This window comes from Cupressus sempervirens, chromosome 7, assembly GCF_028749045.1.
Source record: "Cupressus sempervirens isolate cs-2001-9-10 chromosome 7, ASM2874904v1, whole genome shotgun sequence".
NCBI classification, from domain to species: Eukaryota; Viridiplantae; Streptophyta; class Pinopsida; order Cupressales; family Cupressaceae; genus Cupressus; species Cupressus sempervirens.
The window spans coordinates 653790891-653796890 of record NC_143124.1 but is presented as its reverse complement, the minus strand read 5'-3'; the positions used below and the strand labels follow the sequence as shown (position 1 = coordinate 653796890).

Here is a 6000-nt window from a genome sequence, read left to right as displayed (position 1 = left end):
GAGATAACATTATTTCAAAGAAGTTCAAACAGAGATGACACGAGGAAGATGTTTTTAGCAGCAAGGTTGCCCCAGTCTCAGATAAGAAGAGGAGAGACTAGACTTAGAGATGCCCCCTCAAGAAGGCGGTAGAGAGAGAAGATGAGGCTCGACGACTTCTTGAAAAGTAAAAGAATTTGAGATGAGTAGAGACACAGATTGACAAAGAGAAGGGGCCGAAGGAGCTTAAACGTGCACTATGGGAGAATGAAAAAGGGAGATCAGATGCACAAGAGGAAGCAAGCCTAGGAAAATCTCGGATTTGGGGGGGGGATGAAGGGGGGGAGCATGATAAAAGGAGATTAGGAGGAGGGGATGGATGATGGGAAGATAAAGAGGTTTGGATGGGGGATAATGGAGATGAAGGGAAGTCATGAAAGTGGTTTGAGTGGGGGGAGACGGAAAAAAAAGAAGTACCACCATATAGTTGAGCATGAGATTTAATATAAGAATGTTGGTTTAATGGCCAAGGTTACCAAGAACATCAAGGCATGTTCACCAACTTTCCAAATGATTGACAAACTAACTCAAAACAAGCATGGAAGGATTGCCCCAACATCACATGAATTCTAGAGGAAGCAACATGGAACTGAGACTGGGTAACCCACAAGCAAAAAAAATAAACAAAAGACCTGATAAAGACCTTGCACTTAAATCGCCCCATTCATAGCACACCATGATATAAAAGATCATGGCAACCATGAGGAGGGAACAAACAAGATTGTTGGGAAAAGATACTTGAAGACCCAAAGGGGTAAAGCCAAATCAAAATAAAGCAAAAATCCAAAAGAGAACTGTTTGCCAATGAGATGTGTAGGATGAGGTACTAATGGACCAAGACCAGACAGGAGGAAAGCTATATCCTACAAGGATCTATCAGAGAGCACCTAAGTGGAGGGAGCGGGATGAGGGATGCGACGGGCAAGCTGAACTAAGAAGGATAATAGGGTGGGGACAAGAGGGCTAGCAAAAGGATGTATTGAAAAAGCTAACCAAGAGTTGTGCAATGTGTGCAAGATGCTAAGGTTGGTGAACATATATGAAAGTGGGGACAGAGACAATGATACATAGCGAAAGAGGAGGTACAAGTTGACAGACCAAGAGATGGTATAAGTGTACAAAGAGGTGTTGTGATTTGTGGGTGGGAGAGGGGAATATTTGGGAAGGTTGGGATGACCGAGAGGGGTAGGTAGGGCACTGAGGTAAGCTATAAGGGGCGAAGAGGGGGCTAGAAGGGGTCATTTGCAATCAAATTAAGGAGGAGATATTGTTGATTAGGAGCTCTGTAGTGGAGATTACGATGGCAAGTATTGGGCGACTAGAGCACTGAGAGGACATAGTGCGACAAGTACGAGTACGAGGGACGCCCGATCGATCGGCAGGGTCTAAAACCTCTTCATGATTTTTGTTTATGTTTTTGGTAGATCATTCCCACGAAGGAAAAAATGTGATCCTATAGGCACGGGTCTAGCGGGAACACGAGTGGGAGCAGCAAGATTACGATCCTGCAAAAAATAGCATCAGGTGGGATGATGTAGGGTTTTAAATAGGAATTTGTGGGAAAGCAATCCTGGGATGGGAAGTCATGTGGGAATGGGATAGAGTTAGCGAGATCGCTTCCTCATGAAGAGGAACATGATTCATGCAGTGAGAAGGTGACCCTGTGGGTTAAGGTCATTGTATAGCGAAAAAGGGAGAAAAAAGGGACAGTGTAGGAATGTGATCTCATGGATGGGATCAATGATCGACGGGATCACCAGGTGGAGAGAGTGCAGGAACTCTCTAGCGAGATCAGGGGGAAAGGTCAAGGGTTAGAGCAGAGTCAACATCGTGATCCTGATGGAAAATAATTCTATGGGAATGTGGGCGGTAGGCTTCATGGGGATGTTGTTTCTGTAGGAACGCAATTTTTGTAGAATAAAAGCAAAAAAAGTTGGAGTTGAGGTAAGGGAGGATGGGAGGATAAACAAGAAGATAGAAAACTGATAGTTGGATTTGTTTTGGTGGTGTGCAATGGTCGTTGGATGCATTAGTGTCATGGGAGCAACAAGTAGTAGTGGTGAGCATAGAAGAGATGTTGACACCGATTGACTAGGCACGGGTTGAGGTGATTAGGCTAGGCTACCTAACGAGGTTGCCGCATACCCGTACCTATATGACAATGGTTACAACGCTGTGTGAGAGATGGCACAATGAGACAGCGACATTTCACCTACTGACAAGGGAGATGATGGTGATGCTAGAGGATGTATACCGCATATTCAGATTGCTAGAGCGAGGGATGCTAGTCATGGCAACCAGAGAGATGACAGTAGAGGCAATTGTACAGAGACTAATGGGGCCCAGAGTGGAGTATAGGATTCGAAGGGGATAGTTTGCATTAGACGAGCATTTAGATCGCATGACGACGGAGAGGCAGATCTACTTTTATGTTCTAGGGCTAGTTTTGGTGTACATTGCTCTAGACACAGGTGGGACAGGGGTTACACTGGCATTGATTCTAGTAGTGATGCAGATTGTGGATGTAGGATGCCCAGGGGCATGGGGTTCTCTGATGCTGGTCAAGCTATACCAGGACCTACATCAGATAGTGTACCAGGGTAGTGACTAATAGGGGAGGAGAATTGGGTTCCTGAAACTATTACAGGTGTGGGCATGGGAGCATATTACAGTGCTCAGACCATTGGGACGTAGGGATAGGCAACTAGAGGAGCCAGTGGCATACAGTTGGGTGAAGCCTTTGACATATCACCACACGGATTCAGTGGATTACTGGAGAGTGCAGATTGATGAGATAGTAGCAGTGGTGTGGAGGCCATACATGGGCTTGAGACCGTGGGTAGAGGAGGGAGAAGCATCTCCCCTACACCATTTCTCCATGCTCTGTGTTTGAGAGATGAGAGTATGTGGCAGAGCAGTATAGGTCAGATAGGGCACTATGACAGTTTGGGTGGCAGCAGGTGGCAATAGGAGATTCGTACTGGTACCAGGAGGTTACACATGAGTCAGTGTCGATGTACAGGCCATCCCTGCGGAGCGATGTGCTGTTGAGGGCATGGTGAGAGTTGGAACCACAGTAGTGGGATTGGTTCGACGGGGCAGCAGATGCGGGCTCCACACAAGAGTACTGAGATACTTTTGTGAGGCCAAGACTAGTGGGGAGAGCACAGGCCATGAGGGCAGCGGTGGTGGAAGGGGAGCTAGCCTGAGCAGCCCAACAGGGGTGATATGTGGCAAGGGGGTTGCAGCAATGTGCAACAGCAGTTGCATAGGAGGAGGAGCCCGCCTGTCAAAGGAGGAAGGTGGTGGGGGAGGAGAGGAGAGCTAAGCCAGAGAGGAGAGCAGAGGAGAGGGGAGCCCAGCTAGAGAGAGGGGGAGAGGAGGCACAGGGGTGATAGAGGGCAGCAGGGGGAGAGGTAGGAGGATCGTCTACTGGGGGAGGAGATGACAGATTGGTAGGCTAGTACGCCTTGCTAGAGTAGGCACACGCAGTAATGAGCTAGCTACTCTGTGACACTCAACAAGAGAGAGATTAGCTTCGAGTAGAGCGAGATCAGTTTAGATAGGAGCAAGATACAGCCCAGGGGCAGGCAGATAGGGTAGGTGTAGAGGTGGGGAGGCTACAGATAGAGGTGGGTCGGGTGGAGGGGAGGTTGGATGCCATGACGGTGGAGCAGGCAGAGATGGAGGAGTTGAGGGAGAGGGTTGGGTTCTACCGGGGGAGGTACCATGCTATAGTGCCAGCATCAAAAATTGAGCATTACAGGTGGCTGACTCAGTCAGGCACAACAGGTACCCATACAGGGATGCAGGGAGGAGGGGAGAGTGGATGGAGCACTGGGGGAGAGAGTGTAGGCGGGTCTCGACACACAGGGCATAGTTAGAGGGAAAGGCCGAGCCAACGGCATGGGATGGGAGAGGAGGTAGAGAGCTCTGGGACAAGGAGAGGACTAATGGGGCCACCACCTCCACCACCACCACCACCAGGGCTGGGAGAGGGGCACAGGAGTAGACTGATGATGCAGGGATGATGGGTTGACCATCGATGAGTAGGCATCTTTTTGGGATACTGAGTACTCTGTATATATATAGGTTGTTTTGAGACACATGGAGATTTGGTGCAGACTCAGACCCATTTGTACTATATGGACATTGTACACTGATGGATTTTTATTCTTTCATTCTTTCATTGATATATAGATTGGATGACTTTGGTGATATTTGTGTTTATTGACTGGTGATATTATGTATAGTGATTGATAGTGATGTTTTGATGGTATTTGCTGATGATTGGTGATGCGGGATGTGATAGGTGCTATGATTTTTTTTATTGTGTTGATAGTTTGTGATGCAAGATATGATTTTTGATGACATTGTATACATGATATAATATGATTTTGATGTGATTCAGCTATGATAGTGCAGATATGATGTGATGTGATTTTGATCTATGATATCACAGATGTGATGTGATTTGATGTGATCCTTAATGACATAATTTTCCTTATGATATTGTAGATTTGATGATCATGAGATTTTCTATATGATAGATATCATGTAGTATGATAGGTTTCAGCTATGATCTTGATGATGTGATGTTGCTTTATGATAGATGTGATGTGATCCCGAGAAATTGATTGCTTTGGAGAGTATTTGATATGATGTTGTATGATGATAAGTACAAACTATAAAATAAGTGACAAATGTAAAAAGAATCACCAACTAAAGGATAATCAACAGATTTATGATATGGAAAAATGAATATAATGTCATGAAATTTTAACACAAACTAAAGATGGATAAAAGATTAAAACAAATGAATTGACAAAATAAAAGATGAAAAAAATAAAAATAAAAAATGAAGTACAACTTTAATGATGAACCTCAATGCTAAAATGAAACCTAACCTAATGATAAATGACTATAATGCTAAAATGAATCACAATCTAATGATGAGCGACTACACTAAATGATTGATAATCTAATGAATGATGATGCTAAAATGAACCATAATGTAATGATGAATGACTATGCTAGAATGAACCATAAGAGAGAATAGTGAATTTATGAAATGCTAAAAAGAACACAAACTAAAAGATACACCTAAGATTTATGATAAGCATGCGAGAATATCATAAAAAGAACACATGCAATGCTATTCTGTGATATGATAAAGGATACAAGCGATGATAATACAACATACGGAATTGTAGGAGATGCAAGACAAAAAATGATGGTGGAATAAGATAACCAATGTTTTGACTTATGATAGCGGTCTGTGATATGAAGAGTGTTCATAGGAGATGATGACTCTAAGGAGAATAATGTTGGAAAAAGAGTGACCAACAAACTTGCAGTCAGGAGGATAGTAGAGAATTTTAGAGCAAGGATAGTAACTTATGATAGGGATCACATCATGATGAGCATGAATAAGAATTGATGTTCACGGCTATGAAGCAAGTGATTCTGAGGATGTAAAAAGTAATAGTTCAAGGGAGAGGGGTGATGATAAGGAGAAATATACCTAGGGTTTTCTAAAATAAAAGTGAGGCATAGGGGAAGCTAGAGCATGGGGTACTTCGTGAGGAAGTACCACTATGTAGTGTAAACACTTTAGTTGATATAGGATTGTTAGGGATCTGCCAAGGTTACTAAGAACATCAAGGCCTTTTCCCCAAAATTCTATAGGACTGACTCGAACAGGCACGCAAGGATTGACCCAGCATCACACATGAGTCCCAGAGAGATCAGTGTGGGAATGATGCTGGATGATCCACAAACAAATGAGATTACCCAGGTGCATCATGTTTTATCAAAAGATGAAAACATGTTGGAATATGCAAGGATAATATCAAATTGACTCACAAGCAGAAAAAGACTGTGATCGAAACCAACCTCCTTAGTTATCCCAGGCAAAACACACCATGATATGAAATGATCATGGTGATCTTGAGGAGAAAG

General features: G+C 43.9%; 1 pseudogene; it reads left to right on the top strand.

Annotated features, from left to right (window-relative positions):
- The first annotated feature begins 3701 nt into the window (after window positions 1-3701).
- The window catches only part of LOC149548362 (RNA-dependent RNA polymerase 2-like), a 76387-nt pseudogene continuing 74088 nt past the window's right edge, over window positions 3702-6000 (top strand).